The sequence below is a fragment of the Ambystoma mexicanum genome, chromosome 5p, assembly GCF_040938575.1.
Source record: "Ambystoma mexicanum isolate Mex_15411 chromosome 5p, UKY_AmexF1_1, whole genome shotgun sequence".
Taxonomy (NCBI): Eukaryota; Metazoa; Chordata; class Amphibia; order Caudata; family Ambystomatidae; genus Ambystoma; species Ambystoma mexicanum.
The window spans coordinates 410340013-410360786 of NC_090930.1; the positions used below are offsets into that span (position 1 = coordinate 410340013).

Consider the following 20774-nt stretch of genomic DNA (forward strand, 5'->3'; position numbering starts at 1 on the left):
AACGGAGACACAAGCAAAGCAGGAAGCAGGAGAAGCTGGGGAAAGGAAGTCCAACGAATTTGCCAAGAATACAGTGGTGGCATGACCGAGAGGCAGTGAACTGTTCAGTCTGGTAACAATGCCAAGATCACCAATCCGCTCATATCATAGAGCGGAGACAGTAAGAGAGCGAGAAGCCAATGCCAACCTGACAATGCAAGAAGCGTTTCGCATCCTGAAAACAGGTCCGGTGATGCTGACCCCAACCCCAAAGAATAATTTAATTTATTTATTAATGTGGTATAGCTTAACATAAGCTTTTCACATATCATAGCTCAATAAGAATTACAAAAGTAAAATACTAAGTATAATTTCATAAAACATTCATAATAAAAAGAACAATATTCAATGCAATAATCAGTCAAAGAAGAAGAAAAAGGAGACTGACAATACTAAGTAAGTAGAATAAATCACCTTGTATCAAAATTATCAGGAATGGAAAATGCATTTAAAATGTCATCATAATGATGTTTCAACAATCATGTAACATTATCTTGTGTTCACCTGTATACAATACTTTGCACCAAATTCATATTGAGAATGAATAATTCTTGCGTACACAGAGCTAGTGCAGGCGCTCAATAGTTCAAGACTAATTTTAGTCCCATCAATAGTTTAAAGGAAGAAAACATCTATATGGAGATGTCTAAAAGTTTCTCAACAGTCAACCACACATTGTACAATGCAATATAAAGTTTCATTCCAGTAGCATTAAGCGCCCTCAACCGGAAATCCTCGCTGCTGATATGGTCCATTCGGTGGATAAAGTCCCCATAATATGTTGCATAGGTTTTTTTTTTTTTTTAATCAAAAACTTTATTTGGTTTTGAAAACATGCATATAACATTACAAGTATCCCATCATAACAAAGAAGGGGGAGGGGGGGGGAGGAGAGGGGCTAAATAGCTCCAGGGAAAGGGAAAAGGAAAAGAAAGCAAAGAAAACAAAGAATGGGGCTTTAATTCTCGGGGTCATCAATTCTGCGGTGAGGAGGCTCGTGAGGCAGTTTGTGCGTTCCAGGTTCGCTAGCCTGGCGTCGCCCGCCGATATGTCTCGTTACACTCGTTACACTCGTTACATCTCGTCTGGGACTCAGTCATCCTCTTCCCATCTCTGCCATATCTTGTCTGCTTTCTGCGGGCACCCCCTTGCAGCATACACCCTGCGTTCCATTATCACGCAAATGTCCACATCTGTGACCCACTGGTCATAACAGGGTGTTCTCTCGGATCCCCATAGCTGCGCAATGTTCCTTCTGAGGACTGCTGTTGCGGTCGACCAGAGCAATTTCTCGTAGCGGGTCAGATCACTTTCGTCGGAGATCCCTAACAGGAGTTGTTTTGGTCCCCTTTGCACTGGTTTGCCCATGGCTCTGGATAGCTTGTCACAGCATTTCCTCCAAAATTGCTGTATTTTGTCACATTCCCATATAATGTGGAAGAAGGTGCCCTCTTCCCGTTTACAGCGTAGGCAACGCGCGTCCGGGATTCTGCCCCAGCGGAAAAGTGCCACTCTGGGATAGTAGATGCGGTGTAGGATTTTAAGTTGCACCAGCCGGAGTCTCGATGAGATGGCCACTTCCCGGGGATACATCAGTGCTTCTGTCCAGTCCTCAGGTTGGAGCGAGCCCACGTCGCGCTCCCATCTGGCTTTCAGGCTGAGCAATTCAGGCGTAGCAAAGGATGTGATCACGTTGTACATGGTTGAGGTGACTTTGCGCTGTATACGGTCTTGGACAATGTTTCGTTCTATCGGGGTGCATTCCGGGATATCGCTGATGGTGTGACGGTGGACGTGCAGTGCGTGTTTCAGTTGGGTATAGTGGTATTCCTCAGAAGGAGGGAGGGCGAATTCAGAACATAGTGTTTCAAATGTGACCAGTGTCTCCTCCCTTATTACGTCTCCAATTTTGGTGATACCTCTACTGGCCCATGCGTGCCATTTGGGGAGTTTTAACATTTCGGGGAGAAATTTGTTGTGCCACAGAGGTTGGGCTAGAGTCAGTTTCGCGTCCCATCCTATGTGGCGATGCGCTTCCGACCAGATGCTTGTGATGCTAGTGTCCATATCTAGAGCTGGTCTGCGGCCCCGGCCGCGATACAGAAGTTCCAAGGGGGCAGCTCCACTCTGGGAGTTGATCCTTTTGATGTGCGGCAAATTCCTGTCCCCATGGAGCACGTCGTTCACCACCGCCATCTGGCTGGCCCAGTAATAAGTTTGCAGTCTGGGCAGCCCAATCCCCCCTTCCCAGATGGACCTTTGCAGGGTAGAGAGGGCAATCCGCGGATGACCCCCGCTCCACAACAGCTTTCTGAGGATGCGGTCTATCTTCAGGAATTCCTGGTGTGGGATGTGTAGTGGAGCGTTTTGCAAGATGTACAGAAACTTTGGGAGTGCAATCATCTTGAATAGGGCTGCTCTGCCCATCAGCGTTAGTGGCAGGGAAGACCAGTGGCGAGTGTCCTCCGCAAACCTTGTCACAACCGGGTGTAGGTTCAGCGATGTGTAGTCCATCAGGTTCTTCGTGATGATTACCCCCAGGTATTTAATCTGATCTGTCACGACCTGGTAAGGGCAATCCGCGGGGCTAGCAGCTGCCACGTTGCTGATGGGAAAAAGGGTGGATTTTGACCAGTTTACCCGCAAGCCACTGAAGTCTCCGTATTCCTTCAACATCTGTGTGACGCAGTGGCAGGAGTTGCACGGGTCTTTCAAATATATCAGCAGGTCATCCGCATAGAGAGATACTCTGTCTTCCCATGTCTCCGACCAGCGGAACCCTTCCCAGAGCAGCGTTTCACGTAGGAGGATAGCCAAGGGTTCTATGGCTATTGCGAAGATCATTGCTGACAGGGGGCAGCCCTGTCTTGTGCCTCTGCCCAGACTAAACGGATCAGATTGCCAACCGTTAACCTTAGTCCTGGCCACCGGCCCGCTGTACAGCAACTGCACCCAGCTCATGAAGTTTTCTCCAAACCCCATGCGTCTCATTATGTCCCAGATGGCCTCCCATCTCACTGAATCGAAGGCCTTCTCAAAGTCGATTGATAGTAAGGCCAGCGGCCCTTGAATGCTGTCAGTTTTTTCCAGTGCCGCATGCAGTCTGTGGAGGTTCATGCGCGTCGATCTCTGGGGCATGAACCCACACTGGTCCGGATGGATCAGCGCTGTTATCACCTGCTGTAAACGGTCCGCTAGCAGCTTAGCTAGAATTTTCGCTTCGCTGTTTATGAGTGAAATTGGCCGGTACGAATTGCAGCTGTCCGGGGGCTTGTCCGGTTTGGGCAATACTATTATCGTGGCTTCTCTCAGGTCTGGGGATAGGGTACCCCGTTCTTTTGCATGCTGGTACATTCTCAGGAGATGTGGGGCAATTACGTTGGTCCCCACCTTCCGCCATAGTTCGATCGGAAAGCCATTTGGGCCTGGGGATTTGCCAGATTGGAGGGCGGACATCGCACAAGCCACTTCCTCTTCCGTTATATCCCTGTCCAATAGTTCTTGTTGGGTCTCGTCCAAAGTGGGAAGGTTAATTTCATCTATTATTGACGTGTTCATGCAGGTTGTGGGCTCTTTGTAGAGATCAGCGTAGTAGTCAGCGAACCCTTGTGAAATGGCTTGATCCGATAATAGTGGCCCTGCACTCCCCCCCTGTAACTGATGCACGTGCCTGCTCCCCTGCTCCTTACGCTCCAGCCACGCTAGCAATTTGCCAGCTTTATCGCCTGTTTCATAAACACGTGCCCTCATTGCTGTGTGTGCTTGTTTGGCGTTGTCAAGTGCTGTGTTCTGGAGCAGCTTCTGTGCTCGGAGTAGGGCTCGGTTCGTCTCAGGCGTGTCCTGGGCAATGTGGGCTTCCTCTGCCAATTTAACTTGTTGTTCTGCCTCGTGTACTTTGAGGAGGTGTTTCTTCTTATGTGCGGAAGTCCATGAAATGAGTTCCCCCCTTAGAACTACTTTATATGCCTCCCACAGTAACCCTGGATCTGCTGCAGACTCCGTGTTTAGCTCAAAATACGTTTCGGTCGCCCCTTGGAGTTTTTCTACCAGGTCTGGGTTTCCCAAATAATAATTATTCAGGCGCCAACTTGGCGGGGGTGTCGGTCTAGAGGTCATAATTTTCAGCACCACTGGGGAGTGGTCAGAGATTCCCCTGGGTAATAGGTAAGCTTCTTGTGCTCTATGAAGGTCTGTTGAAGGAATGAAGAAATAATCCAGTCTGGAGAGCGAGGCATGCGCCCCAGAGTGGAAGGAATATTCCCTGAAGTCGGGGTGGAGCTCTCTCCACACGTCACACAAGCCTAGGGCGTTCGTGAACGTGGCGAGTTTGGTACGTGTCTCAGGGTTTCTATTGCGTAAGTGTGAGCGGTCTAGGGTTGGGTTCATGACTTCATTAAAGTCACCTCCAAGTATCGTGATGTCGGAGTTATCCTCCGTAATCATGGGGGAAATGTCGGTGAGTAGTGGTGTTAGCAAAGTTGGTGGTGCGTAGGCAGCGAGCAATGTGATGGAGTTTCCCCAGAGCGTGCCTGTCGTGTGTATGTACCTGCCTCCGGTGTCTTGAGTCACCGTATTCAGATGGAAGGGGAGGTTTTTATGTATCAGGATCAGGACACCTCGTGAACCCATTGTGAAGCCCGCATGGAGTGCAAGTCTGTAGTTAGTGCGTTTGAAAAAAGAGCATTCTGTGCCTGCGAGGTGTGTTTCTACCAGAAAAACTATATCTGGCGTGTGCCTTTTCAAGTATTGCCCTACCAGTCGGCGTTTGATTACATTGCCGAGTCCGTTGACGTTCCAGGTCATGAGGTTAAGTGACTTGGTCTTGCTGGTCCCAAAGCTATTGGAGGCCATGACTATTTGTAGACGAGAAGGTATATGCCACTGGTGGCGACGCCTGGCGCCGGGATTCCGTGTGTTTGTTTAGTGCTGCCCCTATCTTGAACTTTCGTATCTCCCCTGCTTGTCTGGCCCCATTCATAACTAAACATAACAAACCCATAACTACCCACCCTATACTCCTCCCAACTAGAAGCATCTGTCGCCCGAACATGAGAAACCAAGTTGTCAACTGGACAACTCACATGAAACAAACTACCTTAACGGTACAGGTGTCTACCTGTAACGCGGGTGTGGCTTGACTTTAAGTTTAAGAGAAACTCCAAGAAGGGACCTACCCAGGGGGGCTCTCCTTCTTGTGCCGTATGTTGGTGTTTTGTATGGTGGGGTGTCTCCCGTGGCTCAGTCGTATGCTGCGTTTGAACGCTCTTTCTCTTCGCTGCCGGCTTTGAGCGTTTTCAGTGTGCGTCCTGCTCTGCTTGTTGCTCCGGAGCTTCCTGCTCCCCTCGTTCCGGAGCTCTCCTCGGGGAGATTTGCCGTGACCCGGGTCGGACCCTGCCCCTCTGTCGTCGTGGTCTCGTGGACCAATCCCCTTCAATGTGTGCCTCGGCCCATTTCCAGGCTTCCTGTGGGTCTGTAAAATGCACTGTCGTCCCCTTATGGTGAATCTTTAGTTGGGCCGGAAAGAGAAGGCCGTATTTCACCTTCAACTGCGCCAACTGTCTTTTGAGAGGCTCGAAGGATTGCCTTGCGCGTTGCACCTCTCGGGTGTAGTCTGGGAAAAAGGCTATTCGCGACCCATTATGTGTAATCGACCCTTGGGAGCGGGACAATTGCAGGAGTGCATCTCTGTCACGATAGTTCAGCAGCCTGGCAATTATTGTTCGGGGCGGAGTGCCCGGTATCGGTCTGCCCGAGGGCATTCTGTGTGCCCTCTCTACCGAGAAAAACTTTGAGAAAGAGTAGGGTTCGAAAATGTCAGTGAGCCATTGTTCTAGAAACAGTTCCATGCACTGCCCCTCTTCCCCCTCGGGGAGGCCGAGGATGCGAACATTATTGCGACGAGACCTTCCCTCCCCCTCATCGACCTTGGCCTCTAGGGACTTCAGGCGGGCCAGTGCCTGGGACATCTGCCTGTTGATCCCAGTGACGTTATCTTCTACTGTTGAGATACGGTGCTCGGCCTCACTCGTTCTGGAAGTTAACTTTTGTAGGTCGTGCCGCAGGAAGGAGACATCTGCTGCTATACTATCCATCTTAATCTCCATGGAGGAGCGCGAGCTAGCAATAGCCGCCATAATGTCCTGCAGTGAGAGAGGTTCATCCTCTGGTTGAGGGAGCGCTCGTGTTGTTGACGCCGCGGGAGCCGGGGCCGTGGCTATCGCAAACTGATCCATACTGCTTTGGGTAGATGCTTTTCTCTGCCTGTCCTTCCCCATCGTGCCGTGCGTCGAAGACCGCGTCTCCCACTAGGCCCAACGGCGAAAACCTGGCGGGGCAGGGCGCCGGCGGTGTGCTTCACCTCGGTGATTCTTACCCCAGTTATGCTCTGTTCCGTGGCTCCGCAGGGAAGGGCCAGTGCCCCGGGGGTCCGGCGGAGAGTACTCGGTGTAGTCCCTTCCCCTTTGTTGGCTTGCGAGACCCCAGGCGCTCCCCGGGATAGATGGGGTGGTTGGGGTGGGAAAGTCCCACTTACTTGCTTGCTGCTCCAGAGGGCGCTTTCCGATGCAGGCACACTCCTCACGCGGGGTCCCCTACGTACGGCGTCACCGGGCACCGCAGGCCATCCTGGACCAGGGCCGCCAATTGTCCGCAGTGATTAGCCCTCCAAGTTACGTAAGCACCGGTTGCTGGGGTGCCTGTGTGCAGGAGACCAGCCAGAAGGTGCCTGTTCTAGCTTCTCGTGTGATCTAGCCCCGTGGGTCTTCCTCGCCGGTGCGTGCGGACAGCCCGACCTCCGTCAGTCGAGCGTCCTTCCCGCTCACAAGGCGCCACCGGGCCCCTTCGCTCTCGGGGACAGCTCCGACAGTCTCACAACTCTCCTTTTCCCAGCGACCGGGTGTCGGGACACAGCATGGCACACCGCTCCGGGCTAGGCAGCCGAGGGTTCCTCCCCCTTCAGGAGTTCGGTCTAACACAGGGATCGGGCCGCGGCGGCCATTTTGAAGTCAGCTATTCGCGCCCTGCGCGCCGAATCTTCTCTGCCGTTCTCCTTCGCCCAGAGCAGGGTTCTTAGGGTGAGAATGCACACGGCGCTTCTTCTGGCATTCATGCAGCTAATCCTGAAGTTGCAAATCGTATCGCCCCACCAAACAGGATAATTTCCTCAGGATGTTGTCGGCGGCAAGAGGAGCTCACGGAGCTCACGTCCTCTGCGCTTGCATGTTGGCCACGCCCCTATGTTGCATAGGTTTTTAACATGGAAGAGCATCTAGTTAGTACGTGTTTACCAGTTTCAATGTCAGTTCTATTCATACAGAGCCGACAGGAACGTTCTGGTTTGGTAAGATTGCTCAAGATCCCGCTGATAGCCAGTACAGGTAATTGATCAATCCTCAGCAATAGGATAAATCGTCTCAGTCGGGGTGAAGGGCATAGAGATAGATAAGGTGCTGGCTTCTTGAAGGTGTATCTCATATGTTGGACAATTTTGTAACGTTTCAAATCTTCCAAATGTGCAACATTATCAATCCAATCGTCTAGTTAAGATTTTTTAGACAGAGCACACAGTGTGTTGGCTTGATCCCCATTGGGCCTATTAATCCAGCCAATATTTTCCAGATATTCAACCATCTGTTTTTTCATATATGGAAGTGTGGACGATTTATTGATTTCATAATACATGGCTTTCAGCAGAGGGTTTTCTGCTTGCGGAGACATCTTTAAGTAAAGTTCGGCCATTTTTCTAAGTACTTGAGCTTTCAATAAGACCTAATTCCAGTCTGAGGATAGGCATTGGTATACAGTTCGGGAGTCCAAGAATTTTCTGCCAGAATTTCCCCTCTAATATCTGGAGCCATCCCAAATCCATCAGCTGCAAAGCTTCTAGTCCGTATGTAGTCATGGGGGTTAAGACCTGCTGATATAATTGTCGTGCAGCCCAGACTGTGTACCCGCAGTGGGAAGTAGAAAAAGAATATATCAAGGCACTGATTTGAGCAGCTCTCGTGATTCGAGCTTGCTTACACATAGTGTATTGACCCTTGGGCTCTATCTCAATGCCCAGATATCTATAGTAGGGTGTGTGTAGTATTGTAGACCCATGTTTTTTAATACTCACTCGTGCTATCTTCTTGCCGCTAAGGACCATCATCTGGGTTTTGTCCAGATTGATTGTAAGGCCATTTCTATGGGCACCACTGATTGTATGGTCCATGATGGCTAAGTCGTCAGCATAGGCCAAAACCGGACAGTGGGCAGAGCCTATTTTAGGGGGACAATTATGTACTTTTGATAAGGCTTTCGGTATGTCGTGCACAAAGAGATTATATAATATCGGTGCCGTCACACAGCCTTGCTTTACGCCACGAGTTTGATCGATCTTGTTGGTCATGTTACTCATAGCATTTCTTTTAGCATTTCTAATTTCAACGTCAAATGCATTAGTTGGTTTGGCATCTGGTGCTAGTAAGTTTGTGTTGACAGTGGCATAACTGTGAGAAAAAGAAGTTATCCACTCTTCAATCTCATTGCAGGACATAGTGAGAAGGACATCGCGGCTCATATTTATCATGTCACTCATGGCTTCTACTGCTTTCTTGATGGTTTTATCGGACCAGCGGATGTTTGAAGAAGTATGGTTCGTTCTCAGTTCACCAATAGGTCTGGGCCAAGCATGTTGTATCGAGAAGTTGAATGATAGCGTGAGAGAGGCATGGTCACTCCAATCATTATTGTTGACCCTCATATCAACGGCCCGTTTAGCCATTGAGGGACTTACAAAGATGTAATCTAGTATACTTCTGGATCTAGCATTACTCCATGTGGGTTGTCCTGGACAGTCACTGCTGGTTCTACCATTTAGGATTTCAAAATCCCATGAATTAAGAAAATTGAGCCATAGCAATCCCTCAGGGTTTGCCTCTGCATGCCACATCCTACATACGCTCTTCAGTAGGGGGATTATTACTTTTGCCCGCTGGACACAGTATATGGCAGTTAAAATCGCCTGCAATTATTACTAGGTTATGTTCTGCATCAATCGTCCAGTCAATCATCAGGTCGTGACACGCTTCCTGAATGTGGTCTCTGCAAGTGGATTATAAAGATTGATCACTAGCATCTTGTCCACTTTGTCTTTGCCAGGGAGTTCTATCTCAACAGCTAGTACACATTTGTCCATGTTAGAATGGATCCTGGTTGATTTTAGTGGATGTAAAATTCCAATCAGGAGACCCCCATATGGTCTTCCTCTGGGTCCCTTTTTGGCTAGTTCCTGGTGAATAGAGTAGCCATTTAAAAGGGCCCGGGATGTAAGCCACGTCTCCTGTAGACAAATGCATGTATTACCTGCCAACATGGGGAATGAGCATTTTCAGATAATAGATGGCTAAATCTCTGTCAATTCCATGTAACTAAGTTTTGATCTCATTGGGTTAGTGACAGTGCAGGGAAAGACTCAGCGAGCCATTTGAGGATATTCTGTACATCTGCTTGTTGTACTGTGTTGCCTTTAGGTAACGGCGGAGCCGTAGTTTCTATAGTTTTGGTGCTCAGCATTTGCATTGGCCACTGTGGATCAGTTATGTTAGGGTCGGCATCTTATTCGATGTCCACTTCCCACAGGCTGGCTTTAAAGTTGTTTATCAAATTAGCTGTTGCTAAAAAACTGCAATGTATTGCTGATGTATTGGAGTTCCTTGCTTTCAAAGGTTCAACAAATTCAAAGTCTTCCGATCTCAGCACTCTCAGCTGTGGGATGGAATGTAAGCTGGTCATCAGCGCAGATCTGGAGATCCAATCATGGACACTATCTTGGTACAGGTTCTTGATTATGCAGGTCCTTCCGCATTGAAGTGGTATAGTGTTACCTTTGTCATTGTGTGGTGTTGCAGTTAATTGAGCAGGTGCAATATCAATTTGTGGCAAATTGATTAAATCATTATTTGTGGTATTCAGTACGGGGTTCTCCTCCAGCACACTAGGGCAAAATGAAGGCTCTAAGTCTATTTCATTTGCTGGATATGAGGTGATGCTCTTATTCAGGTCCTTCCGCCGTAGTTTCTATAGTTTTGGTGCTCGGCATTTGCATTGGCCACTGTGGATCAGTTATGTTAGGGTCAGCATCTACTTCAATGTCCACTTCCCAAAGGCTGGCTTTAAAGTTGCGTATCAAATTAGCTGTTGCTAAAAATTTGCAATGTATTGCTGATGTATTGGAGTTCCTTGCTTTCAAAAGGTTCAACAAATTCAAAGTCTTCCGATCTCAGCACTCTCAGCTGTGGGATAGAATGTAATCTGGTAATCAGCGCAGATCTGGAGATCAAATCATGGTCACTATTTTGGTACAGGTTCTTGATTATGCAAGTCCTTCTGCCTTGAAGTGGTATAGTGTTACCTTTGTCATCGTGTGGTGTTGCAGTTGATTGGGCAGGTGCAATATCCATTTGTGGTAAATTGATTAATTCAGTATTTGTGGTATTCAATACGGGGCTCTCCTCCAGCACACTAGGGCAAAATGAAGGCTCTAAGTCTACTTCATCTGCTGGATATGAGGTGATGCTCTTATTCAGATCTACATCTTCAGCAGGGATTCCGGTGGTACTCTTACTGGGAATGAGCCAACTAGTCAGTTTGCCCTGTCTGCTCGCAGTACCTTTGCCTGCTCGTGCCACTTTCCGTTTGAGTTTTCACTTGTGCTGTTTGGGGGTACTACCTTTTGTGGGTCTGGATATTTCCTCTTCTGGCTCTGCTGTATCGGGTAGTATTACAGTTGCAACTTGCCACTTTTTCCCTGCAATCGCTCTTCTGGCCATTCTTCGTTGTTTGCGTGAAAAATAAACATCAACATTGGTCGTAGTGTTTAATTCATTATCTTCTGTTTCCGGGCATTCTGGCGAAATGGTGTTTCCTTCATTCTGCACAGACTCCAAATTACTATTGTTTGCTTTGTTTCCTGTCGGTAAGGTAAGAGTGACTTCAAGTATCCTCCCACACATCTTCAGCAGGATATTTAACGCAAACTATAGAGATGCAACCGAGGATTGCAAATCCCCCAGGGTCGTTTCACTTTCCCCTTGCTCTCTGCTACAGTCTGGTTCTGGGGATTCCAAGTGTACATCCAAGTTGGGGGAGGCAGATAGTCTATTATATGTTTCTCGTTGTGAGTGGATAGGCAGCTGTTGATAGCTGTCAATCTGGTTACCCGGATTGCTTTCTAAAAGGGGAGTCATAGATCTCTGCATAGATAAGCACAAGTCCAGTAATGAGTTGTTGTCTATTACACTTTCTCCTAATGCATCTGTGCAGTTATTCATACTTTGGCCAGCCATCACCTTTTCCGGAGGTAGCAGTGAAATTGTTATATTTGCGGTGTCAGGGAGCGAGAAAAAATCAGTCATTGCACCTTTCTCCACAGGAGCTACTTTGGATCCTTTGAATCCGTTCATTTTTGATGTTGGGCTTCTGCTCCTCTGATTGCGAAGATTATATCTCATTGCTGAACACTTCTTAACTGTAAGCATGGTGAGTCTAGTGCCACTGCTCAGTACGGTAGTATCTCACAATTCAGTCACATGTAGTTCTGATTGAGGGGCTGAGTTGCAGGGTGGTCTAACAGATCATAGATTTAAATGCCCCCTTCCCCTTAAACCAGGCAAAAACAGGCAGTGCTGATAGTAGGAGTCTGTTGACTTCTGTTGCTGTTACTGTGAGGTGACTAGTCCTTGTTTCAAGTGCGCCTAACGTCCCGTTTCAGGGTTCGGGGCAGACTCTGCAGTCTCCCTAAAAGAAAAGTCTAGTGCTTGTGAATATAGCTGTGTGTATGTAATACCAGGATCAAAGGTGTTACCCACAGTCTGGCTAATTCCCCTAGCAGTGGTGCGCAGTGACAAGTTGCTTCCTTGTTCCTTCCGACTTATAATGTCACTGCGCTTTCTTCCATGCAATACTGTTCTTTGCGGGAGCCCAAGGAGAACCCAGGGGAAGTGATTGAAAAGTGGGAATAAATATGTCTGTAGGGCGCCTTTCACACTCTGCGCCTGGTGAGCCACAAAAATGCTGGGGCCTCAAGTAGATAGTAGATAGGATCGCAAGTCACAGTATGGAGCCTAGGGAGTGCGACAGTTTTCCCCTCTGCTTAGCGCACACCACACATCTAAAGCTGTCTGTGCCAAGCCTCAGTCTACCAACTATGGTCTGCTCTCTGATTGCCCAGTTAGCCGTTAATGAGGTACAGGCAGGGCGTATCCGGGGCCTAAGTAGGCGAACCATATAGGTTCAGGGGCACACTTCACTGCCCACCAGCCAGCGTCAAGGCAACCCCAAGTACCTCAAGTACCAAGTACCGGCAGTCTCTCACAACTGTCATGATCTCTGCTTCCAAAAGGTCAGGGTTTTCCCAACTCCCTTGGAAGCAGATCCATAACCCAGGTTCCGAGTGCCAACCAGTCCCAATTGGGACCTTTTGGACCCAGTCCTGGCGCCAGTGGCACCAGGCTCATAAATATGCCCAGTCCCAGCGCTGGAAGCGCCGGGCTCATAATGCTTGGGTGGACTTACCTGCAGCAGACCATGCTGCTTACTTGACTGCCAGTTGAGCCTCTGATCCTCTTCTGTTTGGAACTACTTTTCCTGTTGGGTGGGGCAGGAGCCACTCCCTAGATTCAGAACACTGGAACTCTTCTGGAAAGCAGGAACTCTTTTCTTACCTAGGCGTGGTTGTGGAAGGAGACACCTAAGCACTACAGGAGGCTATTTAAACCACACCCGATGGATGAATCTTGCTTTGCGTTATTCTGCATCCTCTGCAGCAGAACGCTCATCGTGTCTTCTGCATCTGATCCTGGGCCTAAGGAAAAAGGCTTACCATCCTGAATCCAGTCTTCAGCAACACCTATAAAGACAAGAAAGAACAGGTTAGCATTACGGTCTCCAGTGACAGCTCTTCACTTACCTGGTCCATCGGCTGTCACCAACGCCTCGTGCTGCATTCCGGCATCTGAAAGACAAAGGCTTACCTACTCTTCGTGCGCTCCGGTGGTCTTCACACTGCATTCCGGCATCTGAAAGACAAAAGCTTACCAACTCTTCGCACGCTCCGGAGGCCTTCGGCGCTGCATCCCGCATCTGAAAGACAAAACAAGGTGCGTTTAAAGACGTTGGGGAACTTTAATACTCACGTGCCATTACTCCTTTCCACATCTAACCCAGTGGGTATTCCGGCACCCTGCAGCCGCTCCGAACTTGTACCTGCAAAATAAAAAGACAGTTAAAGCGCATCGTGAAGCAGGCAACAAGCGCTTACTTACGTGCTTCCAGGCGCTTCTATTCATCACACGGGCTCCATCTTCAACTCACTTCAGCCCGTCATCCGCCATCGCCGGAACCCTGCAAAACAAGAAACATCATTACTAAAGACTTTAAAGACATTAGAATTACTCGAAACTTACTGTTCGTGCAGTAAACGACGGACAGCAGTCCTCTGAAGTCAAGAGGCCTGCTCCCCTTATCCAGTGAAGAAACTGGTTACAGCACCCTGCCCCGAGGCAGATGGAGAGCACGGCGTTCACTTACCTAAGGTGAGAGCGTTAACCTTTGGGGTTCTACAGGAGAAGAGAAAGGGAAGAAGAGAGAGACATTCAATAACCCAGTTCCTTAATCCCATATTTTCTATCTGCAGACATCTTACCCTTCGAGTCAGACATACAGTGCACAGAGGTCCAGCCCAAAGAGCCAGCCGTGTGTTACACATCACCTTTGAAGATACGGTATACGCCCAGTCAAGACCGGCGCCTCTACGGGAATCAGGTGAGCGTTACAACAACAGACCAACAGCCCAGCAACCGCAGACCTTACAAGTTTTTTAAGTGGCCCTTGTGCTGGCGCAGGTGCTGCTCACGGCCCGCGCACAGCTCTCAGCACAACGCAGCTCTCAGCCCTCACAGTCCGTGCGCAGTTCCAGGTGACACAGCACTGCACGGCTCCAGGTGTAAGTGGCCGTGTAAAAAGTTCTGTCACCACCTTCTCGAGGTTCGCAGCGCAGGGAGCTAGTGTTCATAGCCTTCGCCACCCTCGCGCGATTAGAGTAAGGGACCCTAGCAGGGCTGTACTCGTCAAGCCGCACCACGTTCGTACGCTCACAGAGCTGAGAACTGGCCGCTTCTGACGCAAAAGCCATCAATCAATTGTAAATGTAGAAAGCAGTTCCGCATACCACACAATCTGAACTCCAAGAATAGAGGTAAGGTGGAAAGCCGAAGACCAGGGAGGGATAACGAAAATAACGAGTATATGAATCTACTCGTCCAGTAAGAGTGAAGAGTGGAAATTGAATGAGGACATTGATACTTGTCCCAGTGTGGGTGAAGAGTTGGAACTAAATGAGAAGTGTTATTGGAATTTGTATACTCGTCCCCATGAGGGGAGTGGAAACTGAATGAAAACAGTGATACTCGTCCCAGTGAGGGGGAAGAATTCAGATTAAGTGAGAACCATTATTGGAACGTTCCTACTGGTCATAGTGAGGGTTGAGTTGAAACTAAACGAGAAGTATTATTGGAATTTGCCTATTTGTCCCAGTGAGGCTAAATTGTGGAAAATAAGTGACAATCATTACTGGCACCCTCATACTCGTCCCAATAATATTTTAAAGCAGTGAAGAGAAGTGAGAATCACTACTGGCATCCTCATACTCATATCAGTAAAAGTAAAAGAAGTGGAAGCAGAAGAGAATCATCATTGGACACACGTACTAGACCCAGTAACTGTCGAGTGAAAGAGAAGGAACAAGTTACCTGTAACTGTTGTTCTCCAGCATGGGTCTGGCATGGATTCACATGCTCATGAATATTCCCCGTCGTCAGGCTGGGAATCCTCAGTAAAGAAAAAACCAGTATCAGTTTCGTTTCTGATCTGTCTTACGTAGTAATAACCAATCACTGGTCTCTGCGTCATACTGACCACAGCCAATGACTGCCCTCTACCTAAGCTCCGCCTCTGGCAGCCATCTTCAGATTTGGAAGCACGTGAAGTGGCAGTATGACCAAGTGAAGAGCCGCAGAGGGGTAGGCGGGAGGGTTCGCATGTGAATCCATGCCAGACCCATGCTGGAGAACAACAGTTACAGGTAAGTAACTTGTTCCTTCTCCAGCATGGGGTCTGGCATGGATTCACATGCTCATGAATAAAGAATACATAGCAGTACACACATGCACAACCACGGGAGGTGGCAAAGGCTCAACATTAAGCATTACATCAAACTCAACATTAAGCATCTTACCTCCTCACCAGGCTCACCTCAGGCGAACAGGTTGCGCAGCACTGCTTGGCCGACCCTGGACTCCTCCCTAGAATCCCGATCGACGCAGTAGAATTTTGTGAAGGTGTGCGTCGACCTCCACGTAGCAGCCCTGCATATGTCCAGCAGGGGAACACCAGAAAGGAACGCCGTGGTAGCTGCGATCGCTCTGGTGGAATGGGCTCTCGGACGGCCAGGCAGCGGTCGGTTTGCCAACCGATGACAGTACATGATACAGCCGGAGAGCCATCTGGAAATGGAAGCCTTCGAGAGTGCCTTCCCCTGATTGACAGGTCCAAAATTCACAAAGAGTTGTGACGTCTTCCGAAAACACTTTGTGCGGTCCACGTAGAACTTTAGCGCTCTAGCCACATCCACCGAGTGCAAAGTCCTCTCAGCCGGCGACGGGAAGAACACAGGCAACACCAAGGGTTCGTTGAGGTGGAAGTCCGACGGCACCTTGGGCATGAAGGAGGGGTGCGTCCTGAGCACTACCCTCCTGTCGTGAAAAGTCAAGTACGGGGCCTTGCAGGAAAGGGCCTGGATCTCTCCCACTCGTAGTGCGGAGGTGATGGCCACAAGAAACGCTGTTTTCCACGACAGAAACTTCAACGGGGCCGAGTGCAGAGGCGCGAACGGAGGTCCCATGAGCTTGGTCAGCACCACGTTGAGCTCCCACGCCGGGGCCGGAGCCTTCACCGGCGGGAACGATCTGAACAGTCCCTTCATGAACTCTTTCACCAGACAATGAGACCACAAGGACGTCCGCCCCGTGGTTCTGGTGTATCGGGAGATCGCAGCAAGATGAATCTTGATGGACGCGTGTGCCAGTCCAGCTTTGGCCAGCGTCAGCAGGTACGGCAGTACTTGGGGAGCCGTAATCCGTAGAGGGTTAATCTTCTGTGCGTGGCACCAGACAGAGAACCTCTTCCATTTGTGTCCGTAGCATTTCAGAGTCGAGGACGCCCTGGCCTTTGCAAGAACCTCTCTGCAGTCGGCCGGTATGTCGTATCCTCCAAACTCTAGCGCTGCAGGAGCCAGGCCTGCAAGTTCAGCGATTTCGGGTCGTGGTGGAGGATGGCGCCTCCTTCCCTGGAGAGTAGATCCGCGTCCACCGGCAGCTTGATTGACGGGGACGCTGACAAGTCCAGAAGGTCCCGGAACCATATCTGCCTCGGCCACGCAGGTGCGACGAGGATCATCCTGCACCGTGACCTCTTGAGCTGGTTGATGAGCCGGATCAGCAGTGGCAATGGAGGGAACGCGTAAAGGAACAGGCCCTCCCAGGGGAACGAGAAAGCATCGCCCATGCTCCTCGCCTGGGGAAACCTGCTGGCGAACCTCCGGCACTTGGAGTTCGTCGCCGTCGCGAACAGGTCGATCTGGGGTGTGCGCCACCATCGGAAGAGGCGATCCACTAGATCCTGCCGTAGTTCCCACTCGTGGCACGAGCGCAGCTCCCTGCTGAGTGAGTCGGCGATGGTGTTTCTTATCCCTGCCAGATGAAACGGCACCAGAATATCCTTTGGGCGACGGCCCAATGCCACAGGTCCTGCGCCTCCTTGGACAGTGCTGGGGACCTGGTTCCGCCCTGTTTCCTGATGTAAAACATGGTGGTGGTGTTGTCGGTGAAGATCCTCACCACCTTGCCCTTGAGGGACGGAAGGAAGGACCTGAGGGCCCAAAACACTGCACGGAGCTCCAGGATGTTGATATGTAGTGATTTCTCCCTCGGGAGCCAAAGGCCTCTTGCGTGCAGATTTTCGGTGTGCGCTCCCCACCCTTCCAGGGAGGCATCCGTGGTCACTGTCTCCTGGTGGGCTGGGGTCTGGAAGTCCATGCCCGCCGTCAGATGCGCGCGGGTGCCCCACCACCGGATCGCTCGTCGGAAACTCTCGTCGAGTGTGATCCTTTCCTCGAAGCTGCCCGTCGTTTGGATCCAGCGCGCGTCCAGGAACTCTTGCAACGGGCGCATCCGGAGCCTGCACAGGGGAATGAGGTAGATGCAGGAAGACATCATTCCGAGGAGGGACTTGATGGACCTCACCTTGGCCGCGTCGGCCACCAACATCCGTTGTACCTTGCCCAGGATGGCCCTGGTCCTCTCCTCCGACGGGGAGGCCAGAAGGGACACTGTGTCGAGCCTCGCTCCCAGAAACAGTGCGTCTTGCGCGGGTACCAGGTGGGATTTGGCGTAGTTCACGGAGAATCCCAGGTCCGTGAGAAGCTGGACGGTCCTTGCCGTGTGGTCCACGGCGAGCTCCCTCGTCTTGGCTCGGATGAGCCAGTCGTACAGGTAGGGGTAGACGTGGATCCCCTCTCGGCGCAGCTGCGCCACCACCGGTGCAAGGTACTTGGTGAAAACCCTGGGTGCCAACCGTAGTCCGAAGGGGAGGGCTTTGAACTGGTAGTGACGCCCTTGGACCACAAACCTGAGAAATTTTCGGTGCCCCCTTAGGATGGGAATATGGAAGTAGGCATCCTCCAAATCCAACGACGACAGGAAGTGCTGGAGGGTGACCAGCCGGAACTTCTGAGCCTTGATGAACTTGTTCAGATGTCGCAGGTCTAGGATGGGGCGCCATCCTCCCGTCTTCTTCTTCACGAGGAAGTATCTCGAGTAGACTCCGGAGCCCCGAAGCCTCTTTGGGACGAGTTCGATGGGGGGACGCGTGGGCACCTTCTTTGAAACTCGAGCGCGTGGCCCCGGGCTAAGGCGTCCAACACCCAACGTCGGTGGAGATGGACTCCCACACGCTGACGAAGCTCGCCAGCCGGCCTCCCACCGGGGTGCTTCGGTGGGGGCCCGACCCCACGGCCGGTTCAATCCTGTTTCGACGAGGCTTTGCCGCCTTGACCTCCTTGGCGACGACGGCGGGGTCCGCCCGACTTGCCTCGTCCCCTATAGGCCTCCTGAGACGACGAGCGGGCCGCTTGACGATAGGTGGAGAAACCGCCGCCGGAACCTTTGGAGGCGCCCTTGCCTCCGCTGCTCCGAAAGGGCGGCCGTCGTTGTTGCAGAACCCCAAGGGCCCGGGCCGTCTCCGTGTCCGCTTTAATGGCCTGAAGGGAATCGTCCACTGTTTTCCCAAACAGGTTGTTCCCATCGAACGGCATGTCCAGGACTCTGGTCTATACGTCTTGACGGAGGTCCGTAGCCTTGAGCCATCCACGCCGCCTAAGGCACACGCCGTTGCCCAACTGGTGAAATCCCGTATCGGCGATGTCCGTCGCAATAGTGAAGGCGTGGTCCGACGCCACCTCACCTTCCTGCAGGATCTCCAGGGCATCCGCCCTCTTGTCGTCCGGTAGGAAGTCCAGCAGAGGAGTCCGTTTGTACCATAGCTCCCTGTCGTAGCGGGCCACGATAGCCAAGGCGTTGGCCGCCTTAATCGTCGTCGCTGCAGACGAGATGACCCTGCGTCCCATAGAGTCCAATTTCTTTCCCTCGCCGTCCGGCGGGGAAGTCGATGTGGAGGCCGCACCCCCCCCCCGCTTTCTTCCTGGCCGCCGCGGAGACGACAGAGTCCGGGGTAGGCTGCGCCCGGAGGCACAGGGGGGGCCGCGTCCGGGACCCGGTACTTCTTTTCGTACCGGTCTCTTCTCGCTGGCGTCGTGGAAGGGTTCTTGAGGAGGGCGAGGCCCTCATCCCAAATGTCGTCCAGTAGAGGCACCGCGAGGACCGTCTTCCTTTTGGCCTCGCGCCGTTGATAAAGGAATCCCTCTTTTTCTTCTCCTCAGGGCAGAGTTGGAAAAAATCGGATGCCCTGGCGATCATGGAGTGGAACGATCCAATCTTGTCGGGCGGAGAAGCCCTGGTGGGAGGTGAGGACGGAGATCCTCGTCGTAGACCTCGTCGTCCGTACCCGTCGCGGCAGTGTCAGTCCCCGTATCATCCCCTCGAGTCGTGGACGGGGAGGAGGGCTGGACGGGGCGCGACGGCTGAAAAGGAGGTGGAGGGTGAATCCTTCTTTTCTTGGGAGGAGGAACGCCAGAAGGTCCCGGTTCTGGGTCCCCCGACGGGAGTGGTTCCTCCGCTGGCAATGGTAGTCTCGTCCTTATCTCCGTGCATAAGGACTGTATAGCCAACAAAATGGCCGCCGAGTTGTCTTGCGGCGCTGGCAGAGGGGAATCCGACGGGCGATCAGGGGCCCCGTCGGTGCCCTCGGCGATGTCGTCGTCACCCGCATCGGGATCCATCCCGACGGGCCGGTCTTTTTCCACGCCGAGGCCGTGGCTTAAGACCTCGATCAGCTCTTCCTCCGAGGTTGAAGCCCAGTCTACGACGACACCCTGCCCCCCCTTTTTCTTCTCCGCCGGAGATTTCACGGGGGTCCTATCGATGGGCATAAAAGAGGACTCCCTCCGAGGTGGCAGGGAGACTCTGAGCCCCGAGGTCGCCGCCACTGGCGTAGCCTCCACAGTCTGAGCCAGGGCCGCCGCGACAGTCTCGATACAGTCCTTGGCCGGATGGATTAAGGCCTTCACCACCTTAGGTGCGCTCACCGCCTTATCCTTGAGGGGGGGGACACTGCCTCGCTCCCCCTCCGATGGGGCCTTCGAGCTCGACCGGGGCCTCTCCAGGAGCTTCGCCGGGTGCTCGGCCTTCCTCTTACCCGACCCAGAGCGTTGGCTCGTGGTTGATGGTACTGGGGAGGGTGCGCCCTGCCTGGCGCCCGTAGAGCCCGACCGTTCGGCGCTCCCGGTGCCAGCGGACTCGCGGTGCTTGGCCTTGTGTTGGACCCCCGTCGCCGGGGCGTCCTCAGAGGTCTTAGAAGACCGCACGGATTTCTTCCTCTTCTTCTCGCCGGACGGGCTCTTCCCTTCCAGCCAGTTGGCGAGACGTTGATGGCGGTCCTTCATGGTCCGCTCCGACATGTTGCCGCAAAACGCACAGTCCTTCTCCACGTGCGTCTTGTCCTCATGTAAGCAGTAAAGACAAAAGGAGTGTTCGTCCTCCTTAAAGACGTTCTGCAGCTGGCATCCAGGGCAGACCCTGAACAGCTTTCCGGGCGTCGAGCTTCCCTTCTCCTGGGCCATGTCCGGGACGGGCCTGAGAAAACTTCTAGAGTCCTCCAAAAGCGTAGCTCGACGAAATCTTCACCCTTGAGGGGCGCAGACGAATCCGACACGGGTCCCCGTTGATCGGATGGAGAGTCGGTGGAGCTTGAGGCTCTTTTGACCGAAAAAAACGAAGTTTTTGAGAAAAACGTGAAAAAATAGCACTAACGCTCGAGAGCAATAGCACGAGGATCCCAACACATGAACGTGCGGTAAAAATCTGAAGATGGCTGCCAGAGGTGGGGCTTAGGTAGAGGGCAGTCATTGGCTGAGGTCAGTGTTACGCAGAGACCAGTGATTGGTTATTACTACGAAAGACAGATCAGAAACGAAACTGATACTGGTTTTTTCTTTACCGAGGATTCCCAGCCTGATGACGGGG

The 20774-nt window shown here is 51.6% G+C and overlaps 1 protein-coding gene across 3 annotated transcripts in view; it reads right to left on the reverse strand.

The window, feature by feature from the left end:
- ATP11C (ATPase phospholipid transporting 11C) overlaps window positions 1-20774 on the reverse strand; it is a 1508462-nt gene that overhangs the window by 445326 nt on the left and 1042362 nt on the right. The window lies entirely within an intron of this gene.